The sequence below is a fragment of the Oncorhynchus mykiss genome, chromosome 16 (genome assembly GCF_013265735.2).
Source record: "Oncorhynchus mykiss isolate Arlee chromosome 16, USDA_OmykA_1.1, whole genome shotgun sequence".
Taxonomy (NCBI): domain Eukaryota; kingdom Metazoa; phylum Chordata; class Actinopteri; order Salmoniformes; family Salmonidae; genus Oncorhynchus; species Oncorhynchus mykiss.
This window is the reverse complement of record NC_048580.1, coordinates 61,174,224-61,200,926: the sequence shown is the minus strand read 5'-3', so window position 1 is coordinate 61,200,926 and position 26,703 is coordinate 61,174,224. Positions and strand designations below refer to the sequence as shown.

At 45.4% G+C, this 26,703-nt stretch overlaps 1 protein-coding gene across 3 annotated transcripts in view; it reads left to right on the top strand.

Annotated features, from left to right (window-relative positions):
* LOC110492499 (poly(rC)-binding protein 4) overlaps window positions 1–26,703 on the top strand; it is a 79,906-nt gene that overhangs the window by 40,951 nt on the left and 12,252 nt on the right. The window lies entirely within an intron of this gene.

Sequence of the window (26,703 nt, the reverse complement as noted above, 5' to 3'; positions counted from 1 at the left end):
ACTGCAGGCTAAATACCAAACAACACACCAAACAGCAGCAGAAGTCTACTGCAGGCTAAATACCAAACAACACACCACACAGCAGCAGAAGTCTACTGCAGGCTTAGTACCAAACACACCAAACAGCAGCAGAAGTCTACTGCAGGCTTAGTACCAAACACACCAAACAGCAGCAGAAGTCTACTGCAGGCTTAATACCAAGCAGAACACCAAACAGCAGCAGAAGTCTACTGCAGGCTTAATACCAAACAACACACCAAACAGCAGCAGAAGTCTACTGCAGGCTAAATACCAAACAACACACCAAACAGCAGCAGAAGTCTCCTGCAGGCTTAGTACCAAACAACACACCAAACAGCAGCAGAAGTCTACTGCAGGCTTAATACCAAACAACACACCAAACAGCAGCAGAAGTCTACTGCAGGCTTAATACCAAACAACACACCAAACAGCAGCAGAAGTCTCCTGCAGGCTTAGTATCATACTACAAACCAAACAGCAGCAGAAGTCTACTGCAGGCTTAATACCAAACACACCAAACAGCAGCAGAAGTCTACTGCAGGCTTAGAACCAAACAGCAGCAGAAGTCTACTGCAGGCTTAATGCCAAACAACACACCAAACAGCAGCAGAAGTCTACTGCAGGCTTAATACCAAGCAGAACACCAAACAGCAGCAGAAGTCTACTGCAGGCTTAGTACCAAACTACAAACCAAACAGCAGCAGAAGTCTACTGCAGGCTTAATACCAAACAACACACCAAACAGCAGCAGAAGTCTACTGCAGGCTTAATACCAAACACACCAAACAGCAGCAGAAGTCTACTGCAGGCTTAATACCAAACAGCACACCAAACAGCAGCAGAAGTCTACTGCAGGCTTAATACCAAACAACACACCAAACAGCAGCAGAAGTCTACTGCAGGCTAAATACCAAACAACACACCAAACAGCAGCAGAAGTCTCCTGCAGGCTTAGTACCAAACAACACACCAAACAGCAGCAGAAGTCTACTGCAGGCTTAATACCAAACAACACACCAAACAGCAGCAGAAGTCTCCTGCAGGCTTAGTATCAAACTACAAACCAAACAGCAGCAGAAGTCTACTGCAGGCTTAATACCAAACACACCAAACAGCAGCAGAAGTCTACTGCAGGCTTAATACCAAACAGCAGCAGAAGTCTACTGCAGGCTTAATGCCAAACAACACACCAAACAGCAGCAGAAGTCTACTGCAGGCTTAATACCAAGCAGAACACCAAACAGCAGCAGAAGTCTACTGCAGGCTTAGTACCAAACTACAAACCAAACAGCAGCAGAAGTCTACTGCAGGCTTAATACCAAACAACACACCAAACAGCAGCAGAAGTCTACTGCAGGCTTAGTACCAAACACACCAAACAGCAGCAGAAGTCTACTGCAGGCTTAGTACCAAACACACCAAACAGCAGCAGAAGTCTACTGCAGGCTTAATACCAAGCAGAACACCAAACAGCAGCAGAAGTCTACTGCAGGCTTAATACCAAACAACACACCAAACAGCAGCAGAAGTCTACTGCAGGCTAAATACCAAACAACACACCAAACAGCAGCAGAAGTCTCCTGCAGGCTTAGTACCAAACAACACACCAAACAGCAGCAGAAGTCTACTGCAGGCTTAATACCAAACAACACACCAAACAGCAGCAGAAGTCTCCTGCAGGCTTAGTATCATACTACAAACCAAACAGCAGCAGAAGTCTACTGCAGGCTTAATACCAAACAACACACCAAACAGCAGCAGAAGTCTACTGCAGGCTTAGAACCAAACAGCAGCAGAAGTCTACTGCAGGCTTAATGCCAAACAACACACCAAACAGCAGCAGAAGTCTACTGCAGGCTTAATACCAAGCAGAACACCAAACAGCAGCAGAAGTCTACTGCAGGCTTAGTACCAAACTACAAACCAAACAGCAGCAGAAGTCTACTGCAGGCTTAATACCAAACAACACACCAAACAGCAGCAGAAGTCTACTGCAGGCTTAATACCAAACACACCAAACAGCAGCAGAAGTCTACTGCAGGCTTAATACCAAACAGCACACCAAACAGCAGCAGAAGTCTACTGCAGGCTTAATACCAAACAACACACCAAACAGCAGCAGAAGTCTACTGCAGGCTAAATACCAAACAACACACCAAACAGCAGCAGAAGTCTCCTGCAGGCTTAGTACCAAACAACACACCAAACAGCAGCAGAAGTCTACTGCAGGCTTAATACCAAACAACACACCAAACAGCAGCAGAAGTCTCCTGCAGGCTTAGTATCAAACTACAAACCAAACAGCAGCAGAAGTCTACTGCAGGCTTAATACCAAACACACCAAACAGCAGCAGAAGTCTACTGCAGGCTTAATACCAAACAGCAGCAGAAGTCTACTGCAGGCTTAATGCCAAACAACACACCAAACAGCAGCAGAAGTCTACTGCAGGCTTAATACCAAGCAGAACACCAAACAGCAGCAGAAGTCTACTGCAGGCTTAGTACCAAACTACAAACCAAACAGCAGCAGAAGTCTACTGCAGGCTTAATACCAAACAACACACCAAACAGCAGCAGAAGTCTACTGCAGGCTTAATACCAAACACACCAAACAGCAGCAGAAGTCTACTGCAGGCTTAATACCAAACAGCACACCAAACAGCAGCAGAAGTCTACTGCAGGCTTAATACCAAACAACACACCAAACAGCAGCAAAAGTCTACTGCAGGCTTAATACCAAACAACACACCAAACAGCAGCAGAAGTCTACTGCAGGCTTAATACCAAACAACACACCAAACAGCAGCAGAAGTCCACTGCAGGCTTAATACCAAACAACACACCAAACAGCAGCAGAAGTCTACTGCAGGCTTAATACCAAACAACACACCAAACAGCAGCAGACGTCTACTGCAGGCTTAGTACCAAACTACAAACCAAACAGCAGCAGAAGTCTACTGCAGGCTTAATACCAAACACACCAAACAGCAGCAGAAGTCTACTGCGGGCTTAATACCAAACAGCACACCAAACAGCAGCAGAAGTCTACTGAAGGCTGAATACCAAACAACACACCAAACAGCAGCAGAAGTCTACTGCAGGCTTAATACCAAACACACCAAACAGCAGCAGAAGTCTACTGCAAGCTTAATACCAAAACACACCAAACAGCAGCAGAAGTCTACTGCAGGCTTAATACCAAACAACACACCAAACAGCAGCAGAAGTCTACTGCAGGCTTAATACCAAACAACAAACCAAACAGCAGCAGAAGTCTACTGCAGGCTTAGTACCAAACAACACACCAAACAGCAGCAGAAGTCTACGGCAGGCTTAGTACCAAACAACAAACCAAACAGCAGCAGAAGTCTACTGCAGGCTTAATACCAAACAACACACCAAACAGCAGCAGAAGTCTACTACAGGCTTAATAACAAACAACACACCAAACAGCAGCAGAAGTCTACTGCAGGCTTAGTACCAAACAACAAACCAAACAGCAGCAGAAGTCTACTGCAGGCTTAGTACCAAACAACAAACCAAACAGCAGCAGAAGTCTACTGCAGGCTTAATACCAAACAACACACCAAACAGCAGCAGAAGTCTACTACAGGCTTAATACCAAACAACACACCAAACAGCACCAGAAGTCTACTGCAGGCTTAATACCAAACAACACACCAAACAGCAGCAGAGGTCTACTGCAAGCTTAGTACCAAACACACCAAACAGCAGAAGAAGTCTACTGCAGGCTTAGTACCAAACAACAAACCAAACAGCAGCAGAAGTCTACTGCAGGCTAAATACCAAACAACACACCAAACAGCAGCAGAAGTCTACTGCAGGCTTAGTACCAAACTACAAACCAAACCGCAGCAGAAGTCTACTGCAGGCTTAGTACCAAAAAACAAACCAAACAGCAGCAGAAGTCTACTGCAGGATTAATACCAAACAACACACCAACCAGCAGCATAAGTCTACTGCAGGCTTAATACCAAACAACACACCAAACAGCAGCAGAAGCCTACTGCAGGCTTAGTACCAAACAACACACCAAACAGCAGCATATGTCTACTGCAGGCTTAATACCAAACAACACACCAAACAGCAGCAGAGGTCTACTGCAGGCTTAGTACCAAACACACCAAACAGCAGCAGAAGTCTACTGCAGGCTTAACACTAAACACACCAAACAGCAGCAGAAGTCTACTGCAGGCTTAATACCAAACAACACACCAAACATCAGCAGAAGTCTACTGCAGGCTTAATACCAAACAACACACCAAACAGCAGCAGAAGTCTACTGCAGGCTTAATACCAAACAACACACCAAACAGCAGCAGAAGTCTACTGCAGGCTTAGTACCAAACAACAAACCAAACAGCAGCAAAAGTCTACTGCAGGCTTAATACCAAACAACACACCAAACAGCAGCAGAAGTCTACTGCAGGCTTAGTACCAAACACACCAAACAGCAGCAGAAGTCTACTGCAGGCTTAACACTAAACACACCAAACAGCAGCAGAAGTCAACTGCAGGCTTAATACCAAACAACACACCAAACAGCAGCAGAAGTCTACTGCAGGCTTAGTACCAAACAACACACCAAACAGCAGCAGAAGTCTACTGCAGGCTTAGTACCAAACTACACACCAAACAGCAGCAGAAGTCTGCTGCAGGCTTAGTACCAAACAACAAACCAAACAGCAGCAGAAGTCTACTGCAGGCTTAATACCAAACAACACACCAAACAGCAGCAGAAGTCTACTGCAGGCTTAATACCAAACAACACACCAAACAGCAGCGGAAGTCTACTGCAGGCTTAATACCAAACAACACACCAAACAGCAGCAGAAGTCTACTGCAGGCTTAATACCAAACAACACACCAAACAGCAGCAGAAGTCTACTGCAGGCTTAGAACCAAACAACACACCAAACAGCAGCAGAAGTCTACTGCAGGCTTAACACTAAACACACCAAACAGCAGCAGAAGACTACTGCAGGCTGAATGCCAAACAACACACCAAACAGCAGCAGAAGTCTACTGCAGGCTTAATGCCAAACAACACACCAAACAGCAGCAGAAGTCTACTGCAGGCTTAATACCAAACAACACACCAAACAGCAGCAGAAGTCTACTGCAGGCTTAACACTAAACACACCGAACAGCAGCAGAAGTCTACTGCAGGCTTAATACCAAACAACACACCAAACAGCAGCAGAAGTCTACTGCAGGCTTAATACCAAAATACACACCAAACAGCAGCAGAAGTCTACTGCAGGCTTAGTACCAAACACACCAAACAGCAGCAGAAGTCTACTGCAGGCTTAACACTAAACACACCAAACAGCAGCAGAAGTCAACTGCAGGCTTAATACCAAACAACACACCAAACAGCAGCAGAAGTCTACTGCAGGCTTAGTACCAAACAACACACCAAACAGCAGCAAAAGTCTACTGCAGGCTTAATGCCAAACAACACACCAAACAGCAGCAGAAGTCTACTGCAGGCTTAATACCAAACAACACACCAAACAGCAGCAAAAGTCTACTGCAGGCTTAATGCCAAACAACACACCAAACAGCAGCAGAAGTCTACTGCAGGCTTAGAACCAAACAACACACCAAATAGCAGCAGAGGTCTACTGCAGGCTTAGTACCAAACACACCAAAAACAGCAGCAGAAGTCTACTGCAGGCTTAACACTAAACACACCAAAAACAGCAGCAAAAGTCTACTGCAGGCTTAATGCCAAACAACACACCAAACAGCAGCAGAAGTCTACTGCAGGCTAAATGCCAAACAACACACCAAACAGCAGCAGAAGTCTACTGCAGGCTTAATACCAAACAACACACCAAACAGCAGCAGAAGTCTACTGCAGGCTTAATACCAAACAACACACCAAACAGCAGCAAAAGTCTACTGCAGGCTTAATGCCAAACAACACACCAAACAGCAGCAGAAGTCTACTACAGGCTTAATACCAAACAACACACCAAACAGCAGCAGAGGTCTACTGCAGGCTTAGTACCAAACACACCAAAAACAGCAGCAGAAGTCTACTGCAGGCTTAACACGAAACACACCAAATAGCAGCAGAAGTCTACTGCAGGCATATTACCAAAGAACACACCAAACAGCAGCAGAAGTCTACTGCAGGCTAAATGCCAAACAACACACCAAACAGCAGCAGAAGTCTACTGCAGGCTTAATACCAAACAACACACCAAACAGCAGCAAAAGTCTACTGCAGGCATATTACCAAACAACACACCAAACAGCAGCAGAAGTCTACTGCAGGCTTAGAACCAAACAACACACCAAACAGCAGCAGAAGTCTACTGCAGGCTTAACACTAAACACACCAAACAGCAGCAGAAGTCTACTGCAGGCATATTACCAAACAACACACCAAACAGCAGCAGAAGTCTACTGCAGGCTAAATGCCAAACAACACACCAAACAGCAGCAGAAGTCTACTGCAGGCTTAATACCAAACAACACACCAAACAGCAGCAAAAGTCTACTGCAGGCTTAATGCCAAACAACACACCAAACAGCAGCAAAAGTCTACCGCAGGCTTAATGCCAAACAACACACCAAACAGCAGCAAAAGTCTACTGCAGGCTTAATGCCAAACAACACACCAAACAGCAGCAAAAGTCTACTGCAGGCTTAATACCAAACAACACACCAAACAGCAGCAAAAGTCTACTGCAGGCTTAATACCAAACAACACACCAAAAAGCAGCAAAAGTCTACTGCAGGCTTAATACCAAACAACACACCAAACAGCAGCAAAAGTCTACTGCAGGCTTAATACCAAACAACACACCAAACAGCAGCAAAAGTCTACTGCAGGCTTAATACCAAACACACCAAACAGCAGCAGAAGTCTACTGCAGGCTTAATACCAAACAGCACACCAAACAGCAGCAGAAGTCTACTGCAGGCTTAATACCAAACAACACACCAAACAGCAGCAGAAGTCTACTGCAGGCTAAATACCAAACAACACACCAAACAGCAGCAGAAGTCTCCTGCAGGCTTAGTACCAAACAACACACCAAACAGCAGCAGAAGTCTACTGCAGGCTTAATACCAAACAACACACCAAACAGCAGCAGAAGTCTCCTGCAGGCTTAGTATCAAACTACAAACCAAACAGCAGCAGAAGTCTACTGCAGGCTTAATACCAAACACACCAAACAGCAGCAGAAGTCTACTGCAGGCTTAATACCAAACAGCAGCAGAAGTCTACTGCAGGCTTAATGCCAAACAACACACCAAACAGCAGCAGAAGTCTACTGCAGGCTTAATACCAAGCAGAACACCAAACAGCAGCAGAAGTCTACTGCAGGCTTAGTACCAAACTACAAACCAAACAGCAGCAGAAGTCTACTGCAGGCTTAATACCAAACAACACACCAAACAGCAGCAGAAGTCTACTGCAGGCTTAATACCAAACACACCAAACAGCAGCAGAAGTCTACTGCAGGCTTAATACCAAACAGCACACCAAACAGCAGCAGAAGTCTACTGCAGGCTTAATACCAAACAACACACCAAACAGCAGCAAAAGTCTACTGCAGGCTTAATACCAAACAACACACCAAACAGCAGCAGAAGTCTACTGCAGGCTTAATACCAAACAACACACCAAACAGCAGCAGAAGTCCACTGCAGGCTTAATACCAAACAACACACCAAACAGCAGCAGAAGTCTACTGCAGGCTTAATACCAAACAACACACCAAACAGCAGCAGACGTCTACTGCAGGCTTAGTACCAAACTACAAACCAAACAGCAGCAGAAGTCTACTGCAGGCTTAATACCAAACACACCAAACAGCAGCAGAAGTCTACTGCGGGCTTAATACCAAACAGCACACCAAACAGCAGCAGAAGTCTACTGAAGGCTGAATACCAAACAACACACCAAACAGCAGCAGAAGTCTACTGCAGGCTTAATACCAAACACACCAAACAGCAGCAGAAGTCTACTGCAAGCTTAATACCAAAACACACCAAACAGCAGCAGAAGTCTACTGCAGGCTTAATACCAAACAACACACCAAACAGCAGCAGAAGTCTACTGCAGGCTTAATACCAAACAACAAACCAAACAGCAGCAGAAGTCTACTGCAGGCTTAGTACCAAACAACACACCAAACAGCAGCAGAAGTCTACGGCAGGCTTAGTACCAAACAACAAACCAAACAGCAGCAGAAGTCTACTGCAGGCTTAATACCAAACAACACACCAAACAGCAGCAGAAGTCTACTACAGGCTTAATAACAAACAACACACCAAACAGCAGCAGAAGTCTACTGCAGGCTTAGTACCAAACAACAAACCAAACAGCAGCAGAAGTCTACTGCAGGCTTAGTACCAAACAACAAACCAAACAGCAGCAGAAGTCTACTGCAGGCTTAATACCAAACAACACACCAAACAGCAGCAGAAGTCTACTACAGGCTTAATACCAAACAACACACCAAACAGCACCAGAAGTCTACTGCAGGCTTAATACCAAACAACACACCAAACAGCAGCAGAGGTCTACTGCAAGCTTAGTACCAAACACACCAAACAGCAGAAGAAGTCTACTGCAGGCTTAGTACCAAACAACAAACCAAACAGCAGCAGAAGTCTACTGCAGGCTAAATACCAAACAACACACCAAACAGCAGCAGAAGTCTACTGCAGGCTTAGTACCAAACAACAAACCAAACAGCAGCAAAAGTCTACTGCAGGCTTAATACCAAACAACACACCAAACAGCAGCAGAAGTCTACTGCAGGCTTAGTACCAAACACACCAAACAGCAGCAGAAGTCTACTGCAGGCTTAACACTAAACACACCAAACAGCAGCAGAAGTCAACTGCAGGCTTAATACCAAACAACACACCAAACAGCAGCAGAAGTCTACTGCAGGCTTAGTACCAAACAACACACCAAACAGCAGCAGAAGTCTACTGCAGGCTTAGTACCAAACTACACACCAAACAGCAGCAGAAGTCTGCTGCAGGCTTAGTACCAAACAACAAACCAAACAGCAGCAGAAGTCTACTGCAGGCTTAATACCAAACAACACACCAAACAGCAGCAGAAGTCTACTGCAGGCTTAATACCAAACAACACACCAAACAGCAGCGGAAGTCTACTGCAGGCTTAATACCAAACAACACACCAAACAGCAGCAGAAGTCTACTGCAGGCTTAATACCAAACAACACACCAAACAGCAGCAGAAGTCTACTGCAGGCTTAGAACCAAACAACACACCAAACAGCAGCAGAAGTCTACTGCAGGCTTAACACTAAACACACCAAACAGCAGCAGAAGACTACTGCAGGCTGAATGCCAAACAACACACCAAACAGCAGCAGAAGTCTACTGCAGGCTTAATGCCAAACAACACACCAAACAGCAGCAGAAGTCTACTGCAGGCTTAATACCAAACAACACACCAAACAGCAGCAGAAGTCTACTGCAGGCTTAACACTAAACACACCGAACAGCAGCAGAAGTCTACTGCAGGCTTAATACCAAACAACACACCAAACAGCAGCAGAAGTCTACTGCAGGCTTAATACCAAAATACACACCAAACAGCAGCAGAAGTCTACTGCAGGCTTAGTACCAAACACACCAAACAGCAGCAGAAGTCTACTGCAGGCTTAACACTAAACACACCAAACAGCAGCAGAAGTCAACTGCAGGCTTAATACCAAACAACACACCAAACAGCAGCAGAAGTCTACTGCAGGCTTAGTACCAAACAACACACCAAACAGCAGCAAAAGTCTACTGCAGGCTTAATGCCAAACAACACACCAAACAGCAGCAGAAGTCTACTGCAGGCTTAATACCAAACAACACACCAAACAGCAGCAAAAGTCTACTGCAGGCTTAATGCCAAACAACACACCAAACAGCAGCAGAAGTCTACTGCAGGCTTAGAACCAAACAACACACCAAATAGCAGCAGAGGTCTACTGCAGGCTTAGTACCAAACACACCAAAAACAGCAGCAGAAGTCTACTGCAGGCTTAACACTAAACACACCAAAAACAGCAGCAAAAGTCTACTGCAGGCTTAATGCCAAACAACACACCAAACAGCAGCAGAAGTCTACTGCAGGCTAAATGCCAAACAACACACCAAACAGCAGCAGAAGTCTACTGCAGGCTTAATACCAAACAACACACCAAACAGCAGCAGAAGTCTACTGCAGGCTTAATACCAAACAACACACCAAACAGCAGCAAAAGTCTACTGCAGGCTTAATGCCAAACAACACACCAAACAGCAGCAGAAGTCTACTACAGGCTTAATACCAAACAACACACCAAACAGCAGCAGAGGTCTACTGCAGGCTTAGTACCAAACACACCAAAAACAGCAGCAGAAGTCTACTGCAGGCTTAACACGAAACACACCAAATAGCAGCAGAAGTCTACTGCAGGCATATTACCAAAGAACACACCAAACAGCAGCAGAAGTCTACTGCAGGCTAAATGCCAAACAACACACCAAACAGCAGCAGAAGTCTACTGCAGGCTTAATACCAAACAACACACCAAACAGCAGCAAAAGTCTACTGCAGGCATATTACCAAACAACACACCAAACAGCAGCAGAAGTCTACTGCAGGCTTAGAACCAAACAACACACCAAACAGCAGCAGAAGTCTACTGCAGGCTTAACACTAAACACACCAAACAGCAGCAGAAGTCTACTGCAGGCATATTACCAAACAACACACCAAACAGCAGCAGAAGTCTACTGCAGGCTAAATGCCAAACAACACACCAAACAGCAGCAGAAGTCTACTGCAGGCTTAATACCAAACAACACACCAAACAGCAGCAAAAGTCTACTGCAGGCTTAATGCCAAACAACACACCAAACAGCAGCAAAAGTCTACCGCAGGCTTAATGCCAAACAACACACCAAACAGCAGCAAAAGTCTACTGCAGGCTTAATGCCAAACAACACACCAAACAGCAGCAAAAGTCTACTGCAGGCTTAATACCAAACAACACACCAAACAGCAGCAGAAGTCTACTGCAGGCTTAATACCAAACAACACACCAAAAAGCAGCAAAAGTCTACTGCAGGCTTAATACCAAACAACACACCAAACAGCAGCAAAAGTCTACTGCAGGCTTAATACCAAACAACACACCAAACAGCAGCAAAAGTCTACTGCAGGCTTAATACCAAACACACCAAACAGCAGCAGAAGTCTACTGCAGGCTTAATACCAAACAGCACACCAAACAGCAGCAGAAGTCTACTGCAGGCTTAATACCAAACAACACACCAAACAGCAGCAGAAGTCTACTGCAGGCTAAATACCAAACAACACACCAAACAGCAGCAGAAGTCTCCTGCAGGCTTAGTACCAAACAACACACCAAACAGCAGCAGAAGTCTACTGCAGGCTTAATACCAAACAACACACCAAACAGCAGCAGAAGTCTCCTGCAGGCTTAGTATCAAACTACAAACCAAACAGCAGCAGAAGTCTACTGCAGGCTTAATACCAAACACACCAAACAGCAGCAGAAGTCTACTGCAGGCTTAATACCAAACAGCAGCAGAAGTCTACTGCAGGCTTAATGCCAAACAACACACCAAACAGCAGCAGAAGTCTACTGCAGGCTTAATACCAAGCAGAACACCAAACAGCAGCAGAAGTCTACTGCAGGCTTAGTACCAAACTACAAACCAAACAGCAGCAGAAGTCTACTGCAGGCTTAATACCAAACAACACACCAAACAGCAGCAGAAGTCTACTGCAGGCTTAATACCAAACACACCAAACAGCAGCAGAAGTCTACTGCAGGCTTAATACCAAACAGCACACCAAACAGCAGCAGAAGTCTACTGCAGGCTTAATACCAAACAACACACCAAACAGCAGCAAAAGTCTACTGCAGGCTTAATACCAAACAACACACCAAACAGCAGCAGAAGTCTACTGCAGGCTTAATACCAAACAACACACCAAACAGCAGCAGAAGTCCACTGCAGGCTTAATACCAAACAACACACCAAACAGCAGCAGAAGTCTACTGCAGGCTTAATACCAAACAACACACCAAACAGCAGCAGACGTCTACTGCAGGCTTAGTACCAAACTACAAACCAAACAGCAGCAGAAGTCTACTGCAGGCTTAATACCAAACACACCAAACAGCAGCAGAAGTCTACTGCGGGCTTAATACCAAACAGCACACCAAACAGCAGCAGAAGTCTACTGAAGGCTGAATACCAAACAACACACCAAACAGCAGCAGAAGTCTACTGCAGGCTTAATACCAAACACACCAAACAGCAGCAGAAGTCTACTGCAAGCTTAATACCAAAACACACCAAACAGCAGCAGAAGTCTACTGCAGGCTTAATACCAAACAACACACCAAACAGCAGCAGAAGTCTACTGCAGGCTTAATACCAAACAACAAACCAAACAGCAGCAGAAGTCTACTGCAGGCTTAGTACCAAACAACACACCAAACAGCAGCAGAAGTCTACGGCAGGCTTAGTACCAAACAACAAACCAAACAGCAGCAGAAGTCTACTGCAGGCTTAATACCAAACAACACACCAAACAGCAGCAGAAGTCTACTACAGGCTTAATAACAAACAACACACCAAACAGCAGCAGAAGTCTACTGCAGGCTTAGTACCAAACAACAAACCAAACAGCAGCAGAAGTCTACTGCAGGCTTAGTACCAAACAACAAACCAAACAGCAGCAGAAGTCTACTGCAGGCTTAATACCAAACAACACACCAAACAGCAGCAGAAGTCTACTACAGGCTTAATACCAAACAACACACCAAACAGCACCAGAAGTCTACTGCAGGCTTAATACCAAACAACACACCAAACAGCAGCAGAGGTCTACTGCAAGCTTAGTACCAAACACACCAAACAGCAGAAGAAGTCTACTGCAGGCTTAGTACCAAACAACAAACCAAACAGCAGCAGAAGTCTACTGCAGGCTAAATACCAAACAACACACCAAACAGCAGCAGAAGTCTACTGCAGGCTTAGTACCAAACTACAAACCAAACCGCAGCAGAAGTCTACTGCAGGCTTAGTACCAAAAAACAAACCAAACAGCAGCAGAAGTCTACTGCAGGATTAATACCAAACAACACACCAACCAGCAGCATAAGTCTACTGCAGGCTTAATACCAAACAACACACCAAACAGCAGCAGAAGCCTACTGCAGGCTTAGTACCAAACAACACACCAAACAGCAGCATATGTCTACTGCAGGCTTAATACCAAACAACACACCAAACAGCAGCAGAGGTCTACTGCAGGCTTAGTACCAAACACACCAAACAGCAGCAGAAGTCTACTGCAGGCTTAACACTAAACACACCAAACAGCAGCAGAAGTCTACTGCAGGCTTAATACCAAACAACACACCAAACATCAGCAGAAGTCTACTGCAGGCTTAATACCAAACAACACACCAAACAGCAGCAGAAGTCTACTGCAGGCTTAATACCAAACAACACACCAAACAGCAGCAGAAGTCTACTGCAGGCTTAGTACCAAACAACAAACCAAACAGCAGCAAAAGTCTACTGCAGGCTTAATACCAAACAACACACCAAACAGCAGCAGAAGTCTACTGCAGGCTTAGTACCAAACACACCAAACAGCAGCAGAAGTCTACTGCAGGCTTAACACTAAACACACCAAACAGCAGCAGAAGTCAACTGCAGGCTTAATACCAAACAACACACCAAACAGCAGCAGAAGTCTACTGCAGGCTTAGTACCAAACAACACACCAAACAGCAGCAGAAGTCTACTGCAGGCTTAGTACCAAACTACACACCAAACAGCAGCAGAAGTCTGCTGCAGGCTTAGTACCAAACAACAAACCAAACAGCAGCAGAAGTCTACTGCAGGCTTAATACCAAACAACACACCAAACAGCAGCAGAAGTCTACTGCAGGCTTAATACCAAACAACACACCAAACAGCAGCGGAAGTCTACTGCAGGCTTAATACCAAACAACACACCAAACAGCAGCAGAAGTCTACTGCAGGCTTAATACCAAACAACACACCAAACAGCAGCAGAAGTCTACTGCAGGCTTAGAACCAAACAACACACCAAACAGCAGCAGAAGTCTACTGCAGGCTTAACACTAAACACACCAAACAGCAGCAGAAGACTACTGCAGGCTGAATGCCAAACAACACACCAAACAGCAGCAGAAGTCTACTGCAGGCTTAATGCCAAACAACACACCAAACAGCAGCAGAAGTCTACTGCAGGCTTAATACCAAACAACACACCAAACAGCAGCAGAAGTCTACTGCAGGCTTAACACTAAACACACCGAACAGCAGCAGAAGTCTACTGCAGGCTTAATACCAAACAACACACCAAACAGCAGCAGAAGTCTACTGCAGGCTTAATACCAAAATACACACCAAACAGCAGCAGAAGTCTACTGCAGGCTTAGTACCAAACACACCAAACAGCAGCAGAAGTCTACTGCAGGCTTAACACTAAACACACCAAACAGCAGCAGAAGTCAACTGCAGGCTTAATACCAAACAACACACCAAACAGCAGCAGAAGTCTACTGCAGGCTTAGTACCAAACAACACACCAAACAGCAGCAAAAGTCTACTGCAGGCTTAATGCCAAACAACACACCAAACAGCAGCAGAAGTCTACTGCAGGCTTAATACCAAACAACACACCAAACAGCAGCAAAAGTCTACTGCAGGCTTAATGCCAAACAACACACCAAACAGCAGCAGAAGTCTACTGCAGGCTTAGAACCAAACAACACACCAAATAGCAGCAGAGGTCTACTGCAGGCTTAGTACCAAACACACCAAAAACAGCAGCAGAAGTCTACTGCAGGCTTAACACTAAACACACCAAAAACAGCAGCAAAAGTCTACTGCAGGCTTAATGCCAAACAACACACCAAACAGCAGCAGAAGTCTACTGCAGGCTAAATGCCAAACAACACACCAAACAGCAGCAGAAGTCTACTGCAGGCTTAATACCAAACAACACACCAAACAGCAGCAGAAGTCTACTGCAGGCTTAATACCAAACAACACACCAAACAGCAGCAAAAGTCTACTGCAGGCTTAATGCCAAACAACACACCAAACAGCAGCAGAAGTCTACTACAGGCTTAATACCAAACAACACACCAAACAGCAGCAGAGGTCTACTGCAGGCTTAGTACCAAACACACCAAAAACAGCAGCAGAAGTCTACTGCAGGCTTAACACGAAACACACCAAATAGCAGCAGAAGTCTACTGCAGGCATATTACCAAAGAACACACCAAACAGCAGCAGAAGTCTACTGCAGGCTTAGTACCAAACAACACACCAAACAGCAGCAAAAGTCTACTGCAGGCTTAATGCCAAACAACACACCAAACAGCAGCAGAAGTCTACTGCAGGCTTAATACCAAACAACACACCAAACAGCAGCAAAAGTCTACTGCAGGCTTAATGCCAAACAACACACCAAACAGCAGCAGAAGTCTACTGCAGGCTTAGAACCAAACAACACACCAAATAGCAGCAGAGGTCTACTGCAGGCTTAGTACCAAACACACCAAAAACAGCAGCAGAAGTCTACTGCAGGCTTAACACTAAACACACCAAAAACAGCAGCAAAAGTCTACTGCAGGCTTAATGCCAAACAACACACCAAACAGCAGCAGAAGTCTACTGCAGGCTAAATGCCAAACAACACACCAAACAGCAGCAGAAGTCTACTGCAGGCTTAATACCAAACAACACACCAAACAGCAGCAGAAGTCTACTGCAGGCTTAATACCAAACAACACACCAAACAGCAGCAAAAGTCTACTGCAGGCTTAATGCCAAACAACACACCAAACAGCAGCAGAAGTCTACTACAGGCTTAATACCAAACAACACACCAAACAGCAGCAGAGGTCTACTGCAGGCTTAGTACCAAACACACCAAAAACAGCAGCAGAAGTCTACTGCAGGCTTAACACGAAACACACCAAATAGCAGCAGAAGTCTACTGCAGGCATATTACCAAAGAACACACCAAACAGCAGCAGAAGTCTACTGCAGGCTAAATGCCAAACAACACACCAAACAGCAGCAGAAGTCTACTGCAGGCTTAATACCAAACAACACACCAAACAGCAGCAAAAGTCTACTGCAGGCATATTACCAAACAACACACCAAACAGCAGCAGAAGTCTACTGCAGGCTTAGAACCAAACAACACACCAAACAGCAGCAGAAGTCTACTGCAGGCTTAACACTAAACACACCAAACAGCAGCAGAAGTCTACTGCAGGCATATTACCAAACAACACACCAAACAGCAGCAGAAGTCTACTGCAGGCTAAATGCCAAACAACACACCAAACAGCAGCAGAAGTCTACTGCAGGCTTAATACCAAACAACACACCAAACAGCAGCAAAAGTCTACTGCAGGCTTAATGCCAAACAACACACCAAACAGCAGCAAAAGTCTACCGCAGGCTTAATGCCAAACAACACACCAAACAGCAGCAAAAGTCTACTGCAGGCTTAATGCCAAACAACACACCAAACAGCAGCAAAAGTCTACTGCAGGCTTAATACCAAACAACACACCAAACAGCAGCAAAAGTCTACTGCAGGCTTAATACCAAACAACACACCAAACAGCAGCAAAAGTCTACTGCAGGCTTAATACCAAACAACACACCAAACAGCAGCAAAAGTCTACTGCAGGCTTAATACCAAACAACACACCAAACAGCAGCAAAAGTCTACTGCAGGCTTAATACCAAACAACACACCAAACAGCAGCAAAAGTCTACTGCAGGCTTAATACCAAACAACACACCAAACAGCAGCAAAAGTCTACTGCAGGCTTAATGCCAAACAACACACCAAACAGCAGCAGAAGTCTACTGCAGGCTTAATACCAAACAACACACCAAACAGCAGCAGAAGTCTACTGCAGGCTTAGAACCAAACAACACACCAAACAGCAGCAGAGGTCTACTGCAGGCTTAGTACCAAACACACCAAAAACAGCAGCAGAAGTCTACTGCAGGCTTAACACTAAACACACCAAACAGCAGCAGAAGTCTACTGCAGGCATATTACCAAACAACACACCAAACAGCAGCAGAAGTCTACTGCAGGCTAAATGCCAAACAACACACCAAACAGCAGCAGAAGTCTACTGCAGGCTTAATACCAAACAACACACCAAACAGCAGCAAAAGTCTACTGCAGGCTTAATGCCAAACAACACACCAAACAGCAGCAGAAGTCTACTGCAGGCTTAATACCAAACAACACGCCAAACAGCAGCAGAAGTCTCCTGCAGGCTTAACACTAAACACACCGAACAGCAGCAGAAGTCTACTGCAGGCTTAATACCAAACAACACACCAAACAGCAGCAGAAGTCTACTGCAGGCTTAATACCAAACACACCAAACAGCGGCAGAAGGCTACTGCAGGCTTAACACTAAACAAACCAAACAGCAGCAGAAGTCTACCGCAGGCTTAATGCCAAACAACACACCAAACAGCAGCAAAAGTCTACTGCAGGCTTAATGCCAAACAACACACCAAACAGCAGCAAAAGTCTACTGCAGGCTTAATACCAAACAACACACCAAACAGCAGCAAAAGTCTACTGCAGGCTTAATACCAAACAACACACCAAAAAGCAGCAAAAGTCTACTGCAGGCTTAATACCAAACAACACACCAAACAGCAGCAAAAGTCTACTGCAGGCTTAATACCAAACAACACACCAAACAGCAGCAAAAGTCTACTGCAGGCTTAATACCAAACAACACACCAAACAGCAGCAAAAGTCTACTGCAGGCTTAATACCAAACAACACACCAAACAGCAGCAAAAGTCTACTGCAGGCTTAATGCCAAACAACACACCAAACAGCAGCAGAAGTCTACTGCAGGCTTAATACCAAACAACACACCAAACAGCAGCAGAAGTCTACTGCAGGCTTAGAACCAAACAACACACCAAACAGCAGCAGAGGTCTACTGCAGGCTTAGTACCAAACACACCAAAAACAGCAGCAGAAGTCTACTGCAGGCTTAACACTAAACACACCAAACAGCAGCAGAAGTCTACTGCAGGCATATTACCAAACAACACACCAAACAGCAGCAGAAGTCTACTGCAGGCTAAATGCCAAACAACACACCAAACAGCAGCAGAAGTCTACTGCAGGCTTAATACCAAACAACACACCAAACAGCAGCAAAAGTCTACTGCAGGCTTAATGCCAAACAACACACCAAACAGCAGCAGAAGTCTACTGCAGGCTTAATACCAAACAACACGCCAAACAGCAGCAGAAGTCTCCTGCAGGCTTAACACTAAACACACCGAACAGCAGCAGAAGTCTACTGCAGGCTTAATACCAAACAACACACCAAACAGCAGCAGAAGTCTACTGCAGGCTTAATACCAAACACACCAAACAGCGGCAGAAGGCTACTGCAGGCTTAACACTAAACAAACCAAACAGCAGCAGAAGTCTACTGCAGGCATAATACCAAACAACACACCAAACAGCAGCAGAAGTCTACTGCAGGCTTAATACCAAACAACACACCAAACAGCAGCAGAAGTCTACTGCAGGCTTAGTACCAAACAACAAACCAAACAGCAGCAAAAGTCTACTGCAGGCTTAATACCAAACAACACACCAAACAGCAGCAGAAGTCTACTGCAGGCTTAGTACCAAACACACCAAACAGCAGCAGAAGTCTACTGCAGGCTTAACACTAAACACACCAAACAGCAGCAGAAGTCTACTGCAGGCTTAATACCAAACAACACACCAAACAGCAGCAGAAGTCTACTGCAGGCTTAGAACCAAACAACACACCAAACAGCAGCAGATGTCTACTGCAGGCTTAATACCAAACAACACACCAAACAGCAGCAGAGGTCTACTGCAGGCTTAGTACCAAACAACACACCAAACAGCAGCAGAAGTCTACTCCGGTCTAAATGCCAAACAACACACCAAACAGCAGCAGAAGTCTACTGCAGGCTTAATACCAAACAACACACCAAACAGCAGCAAAAGTCTACTGCAGGCTGAATGCCAAACAACACACCAAACATCAGCAGAAGTCTACTGCAGGCTGAATGCCAAACAACACACCAAACATCAGCAGAAGTCTACTGCAGGCTGAATGCCAAACAACACACCAAACATCAGCAGAAGTCTACTGCAGGCTGAATGCCAAACAACACACCAAACATCAGCAGAAGTCTACTGCAGGCTTAAAACCAAACGACACACCAAACAGCAGCAAAAGTCTACTGCAGGCTTAATGCCAAACAACACACCAAACAGCAGCAGAAGTCTACTGCAGGCTTAGTACCAAACACACCAAACAGCAGCAGAAGTCTACTGCAGGCTTAACACTAAACACACCAAACAGCAGCAGAAGTCAACTGCAGGCTTAATACCAAACAACACACCAAACAGCAGCAGAAGTCTACTGCAGGCTTAGTACCAAACAACACACCAAACAGCAGCAGAAGTCTACTGCAGGCTTAGTACCAAACTACACACCAAACAGCAGCAGAAGTCTACTGCAGGCTTAATACCAAACAACACACCAAACAGCAGCGGAAGTCTACTGCAGGCTTAATACCAAACAACACACCAAACAGCAGCAGAAGTCTACTGCAGGCTTAATACCAAACAACACACCAAACAGCAGCAGAAGTCTACTGCAGGCTTAGAACCAAACAACACACCAAACAGCAGCAGAAGTCTACTGCAGGCTTAACACTAAACACACCAAACAGCAGCAGAAGACTACTGCAGGCTGAATGCCAAACAACACACCAAACAGCAGCAGAAGTCTACTGCAGGCTTAATGCCAAACAACACACCAAACAGCAGCAGAAGTCTACTGCAGGCTTAATACCAAACAACACACCAAACAGCAGCAGAAGTCTACTGCAGGCTTAACACTAAACACACCGAACAGCAGCAGAAGTCTACTGCAGGCTTAATACCAAACAACACACCAAACAGCAGCAGAAGTCTACTGCAGGCTTAATACCAAAATACACACCAAACAGCAGCAGAAGTCTACTGCAGGCTTAGTACCAAACACACCAAACAGCAGCAGAAGTCTACTGCAGGCTTAACACTAAACACACCAAACAGCAGCAGAAGTCAACTGCAGGCTTAATACCAAACAACACACCAAACAGCAGCAGAAGTCTACTGCAGGCTTAGTACCAAACAACACACCAAACAGCAGCAGAAGTCTACTGCAGGCTTAGTACCAAACTACACACCAAACAGCAGCAGGAGTCTACTGCAGGCTTAATACCAAACAACACACCAAACAGCAGCAAAAGTCTACTGCAGGCTTAATACCAAACAACACACCAAACAGCAGCAAAAGTCTACTGCAGGCTTAATGCCAAACAACACACCAAACAGCAGCAGAAGTCTACTGCAGGCTTAATACCAAACAACACACCAAACAGCAGCAGAAGTCTACTGCAGGCTTAGAACCAAACAACACACCAAATAGCAGCAGAGGTCTACTGCAGGCTTAGTACCAAACACACCAAAAACAGCAGCAGAAGTCTACTGCAGGCTTAACACGAAACACACCAAATAGCAGCAGAAGTCTACTGCAGGCATATTACCAAAGAACACACCAAACAGCAGCAGAAGTCTACTGCAGGCTAAATGCCAAACAACACACCAAACAGCAGCAGAAGTCTACTGCAGGCTTAATACCAAACAACACACCAAACAGCAGCAAAAGTCTACTGCAGGCATATTACCAAACAACACACCAAACAGCAGCAGAAGTCTACTGCAGGCTTAGAACCAAACAACACACCAAACAGCAGCAGAAGTCTACTGCAGGCTTAACACTAAACACACCAAACAGCAGCAGAAGTCTACTGCAGGCATATTACCAAACAACACACCAAACAGCAGCAGAAGTCTACTGCAGGCTAAATGCCAAACAACACACCAAACAGCAGCAGAAGTCTACTGCAGGCTTAATACCAAACAACACACCAAACAGCAGCAAAAGTCTACTGCAGGCTTAATGCCAAACAACACACCAAACAGCAGCAAAAGTCTACCGCAGGCTTAATGCCAAACAACACACCAAACAGCAGCAAAAGTCTACTGCAGGCTTAATGCCAAACAACACACCAAACAGCAGCAAAAGTCTACTGCAGGCTTAATACCAAACAACACACCAAACAGCAGCAAAAGTCTACTGCAGGCTTAATACCAAACAACACACCAAAAAGCAGCAAAAGTCTACTGCAGGCTTAATACCAAACAACACACCAAACAGCAGCAAAAGTCTACTGCAGGCTTAATACCAAACAACACACCAAACAGCAGCAAAAGTCTACTGCAGGCTTAATACCAAACAACACACCAAACAGCAGCAAAAGTCTACTGCAGGCTTAATACCAAACAACACACCAAACAGCAGCAAAAGTCTACTGCAGGCTTAATGCCAAACAACACACCAAACAGCAGCAGAAGTCTACTGCAGGCTTAATACCAAACAACACACCAAACAGCAGCAGAAGTCTACTGCAGGCTTAGAACCAAACAACACACCAAACAGCAGCAGAGGTCTACTGCAGGCTTAGTACCAAACACACCAAAAACAGCAGCAGAAGTCTACTGCAGGCTTAACACTAAACACACCAAACAGCAGCAGAAGTCTACTGCAGGCATATTACCAAACAACACACCAAACAACAGCAGAAGTCTACTGCAGGCTAAATGCCAAACAACACACCAAACAGCAGCAGAAGTCTACTGCAGGCTTAATACCAAACAACACACCAAACAGCAGCAAAAGTCTACTGCAGGCTTAATGCCAAACAACACACCAAACAGCAGCAGAAGTCTACTGCAGGCTTAATACCAAACAACACGCCAAACAGCAGCAGAAGTCTCCTGCAGGCTTAACACTAAACACACCGAACAGCAGCAGAAGTCTACTGCAGGCTTAATACCAAACAACACACCAAACAGCAGCAGAAGTCTACTGCAGGCTTAATACCAAACACACCAAACAGCGGCAGAAGGCTACTGCAGGCTTAACACTAAACAAACCAAACAGCAGCAGAAGTCTACTGCAGGCATAATACCAAACAACACACCAAACAGCAGCAGAAGTCTACTGCAGGCTTAATACCAAACAACACACCAAACAGCAGCAGAAGTCTACTGCAGGCTTAGTACCAAACAACAAACCAAACAGCAGCAAAAGTCTACTGCAGGCTTAATACCAAACAACACACCAAACAGCAGCAGAAGTCTACTGCAGGCTTAGTACCAAACACACCAAACAGCAGCAGAAGTCTACTGCAGGCTTAACACTAAACACACCAAACAGCAGCAGAAGTCTACTGCAGGCTTAATACCAAACAACACACCAAACAGCAGCAGAAGTCTACTGCAGGCTTAGAACCAAACAACACACCAAACAGCAGCAGATGTCTACTGCAGGCTTAATACCAAACAACACACCAAACAGCAGCAGAGGTCTACTGCAGGCTTAGTACCAAACAACACACCAAACAGCAGCAGAAGTCTACTCCGGTCTAAATGCCAAACAACACACCAAACAGCAGCAGAAGTCTACTGCAGGCTTAATACCAAACAACACACCAAACAGCAGCAAAAGTCTACTGCAGGCTGAATGCCAAACAACACACCAAACATCAGCAGAAGTCTACTGCAGGCTGAATGCCAAACAACACACCAAACATCAGCAGAAGTCTACTGCAGGCTGAATGCCAAACAACACACCAAACATCAGCAGAAGTCTACTGCAGGCTTAAAACCAAACAACACACCAAACAGCAGCAAAAGTCTACTGCAGGCTTAATGCCAAACAACACACCAAACAGCAGCAGAAGTCTACTGCAGGCTTAATAACAAACAACACACCAAACAGCAGCAGAAGTCTACTGCAGGCTTAATACCAAACAACACGCCAAACAGCAGCAGAAGTCTACTGCAGGCTTAACACTAAACCCACCGAACAGCAGCAGAAGTCTACTGCAGGCTTAATACCAAACAACACACCAAACAGCAGCAGAAGTCTACTGCAGGCTTAATACCAAACACACCAAACAGCGGCAGAAGTCTACTGCAGGCTTAACACTAAACACACCAAACAGCAGCAGAAGTCTCCTGCAGGCTTAATACCAAACAACACACCAAACAGCAGCAGAAGTCTACTGCAGGCTTAGTACCAAACAATACACCAAACAGCAGCAGAAGTCTACTGCAGGCTTAGTACCAAACACACCAAACAGCAGCAGAAGTCTACTGCAGGCTTAACACTAAACACACCAAACAGCAGCAGAGGTCTACTGCAGGCTTAATACCAAACAACACACCAAACAGCAGCAGAAGTCTACTGCAGGCTTAGTACCAAACAACACACCAAACAGCAGCAGATGTCTACTGCAGGCTTAATACCAAACAACACACCAAACAGCAGCAGAAGTCTACTGCAGGCTTAGTACCAAACAACACACCAAACAGCAGCAGATGTCTACTGCAGGCTTAATACCAAACAACACACCAAACAGCAGCAGAAGTCTACTGCAGGCTTAATACCAAACAACACACCAAACAGCAGCAGAAGTCTACTGCAGGCTGAATACCAAACAACACACCAAACAGCAGCAGAAGTCTACTGCAGGCTTAATACCAAACAACACACCAAACAGCAGCAGAAGTCTACTGCAGGCTTAGTACCAAACAACACACCAAACAGCAGCAGAAGTCTACTGCAGGCTTAATACCAAACAACACACCAAACAGCAGCAGAAGTCTACTGCAGGCTTAATACCAAACAACACACCAAACAGCAGCAAAAGTCTACTGCAGGCTTAATGCCAAACAACACACCAAACAGCAGCAGAAGTCTCCTGCAGGCTTAATACCAAACAACACACCAAACAGCAGCAGAAGTCTACTGCAGGCTTAATACCAAACAACACGCCAAACAGCAGCAGAAGTCTACTGCAGGCTTAACACTAAACACACCGAACAGCAGCAGAAGTCTACTGCAGGCTTAATACCAAACAACACACCAAACAGCAGCAGAAGTCTACTGCAGGCTTAGTACCAAACAACACACCAAACAGCAGCAGAAGTCTACTGCAGGCTTAGTACCAAACACACCAAACAGCAGCAGAAGTCTACTGCAGGCTTAACACTAAACACACCAAACAGCAGCAGAGGTCTACTGCAGGCTTAATACCAAACAACACACCAAACAGCAGCAGAAGTCTACTGCAGTCTTAGTACCAAACAACACACCAAACAGCAGCAGATGTCTACTGCAGGCTTAATACCAAACAACACACCAAACAGCAGCAGAAGTCTACTGCAGGCTTAATACCAAACAACACACCAAACAGCAGCAGAAGTCTACTGCAGGCTGAATACCAAACAACACACCAAACAGCAGCAGAAGTCTACTGCAGGCTTAATACCAAACAACACACCAAACAGCAGCAGAGGTCTACTGCAGGCTTAATACCAAACAACACACCAAACAGCAGCAGAAGTCTACTGCAGGCTTAGTACCAAACAACACACCAAACAGCAGCAGATGTCTACTGCAGGCTTAATACCAAACAACACACCAAACAGCAGCAGAAGTCTACTGCAGGCTTAGTACCAAACAACACACCAAACAGCAGCAGATGTCTACTGCAGGCTTAATACCAAACAACACACCAAACAGCAGCAGAAGTCTACTGCAGGCTTAATACCAAACAACACACCAAACAGCAGCAGAAGTCTACTGCAGGCTGAATACCAAACAACACACCAAACAGCAGCAGAAGTCTACTGCAGGCTTAATACCAAACAACACACCAAACAGCAGCAGAAGTCTACTGCAGGCTTAGTACCAAACAACACACCAAACAGCAGCAGATGTCTACTGCAGGCTTAATACCAAACAACACACCAAACAGCAGCAGAAGTCTACTGCAGGCTTAATACCAAACAACACACCAAACAGCAGCAAAAGTCTACTGCAGGCTTAATGCCAAACAACACACCAAACAGCAGCAGAAGTCTCCTGCAGGCTTAATACCAAACAACACACCAAACAGCAGCAGAAGTCTACTGCAGGCTTAATACCAAACAACACGCCAAACAGCAGCAGAAGTCTACTGCAGGCTTAACACTAAACACACCGAACAGCAGCAGAAGTCTACTGCAGGCTTAATACCAAACAACACACCAAACAGCAGCAGAAGTCTACTGCAGGCTTAATACCAAACACACCAAACAGCAGCAGAAGTCTACTGCAGGCTTAACACTAAACACACCAAACAGCAGCAGAAGTCTACTGCAGGCTTAATACCAAACAACACACCAAACAGCAGCAGAAGTCTACTGCAGGCTTAGTACCAAACAACACACCAAACAGCAGCAGAAGTCTACTGCAGGCTTAGTACCAAACACACCAAACAGCAGCAGAAGTCTACTGCAGGCTTAACACTAAACACACCAAACAGCAGCAGAGGTCTACTGCAGGCTTAATACCAAACAACACACCAAACAGCAGCAGAAGTCTACTGCAGTCTTAGTACCAAACAACACACCAAACAGCAGCAGATGTCTACTGCAGGCTTAATACCAAACAACACACCAAACAGCAGCAGAAGTCTACTGCAGGCTTAATACCAAACAACACACCAAACAGCAGCAGAAGTCTACTGCAGGCTGAATACCAAACAACACACCAAACAGCAGCAGAAGTCTACTGCAGGCTTAATACCAAACAACACACCAAACAGCAGCAGAAGTCTACTGCAGGCTTAATACCAAACAACACACCAAACAGCAGCAGAAGTCTACTGCAGGCTTAGAACCAAACAACACACCAAACAGCAGCAGAAGTCTACTGCAGGCTGAATGCCAAACAACACACCAAACAGCAGCAGAAGTCTACTGCAGGCTTAATACCAATCAACACATCAAACAGCAGCAGAAGTCTCCTGCAGGCTTAATACCAAACAACACACCAAACAGCAGCAGAAGTCTACTGCAGGCTTAGTACCAAACAACACACCAAACAGCAGCAGAAGTCTACTGCAGGCTTAGTACCAAACACACCAAACAGCAGCAGAAGTCTACTGCAGGCTTAACACTAAACACACCAAACAGCAGCAGAGGTCTACTGCAGTCTTAATACCAAACAACACACCAAACAGCAGCAGAAGTCTACTGCAGGCTTAATACCAAACAACACACCAAACAGCAGCAGAAGTCTCCTGCAGGCTTAATACCAAACAACACACCAAACAGCACCAGAAGTCTACTGCAGGCTTAATACCAAACAACACACCAAACAGCAGCAGAGGTCTACTGCAGGCTTAATACCAAACAACACACCAAACAGCAGCAGAAGTCTACTGCAGGCTTAATACCAAACAACACACCAAACAGCAGCAGAAGTCTACTGCAGGCTTAGTACCAAACACACCAAACAGCAGCAGAAGTCTACTGCAAGCTTAGTACCAAACACACCAAACAGCAGCAGACGTCTACTGCAGGCT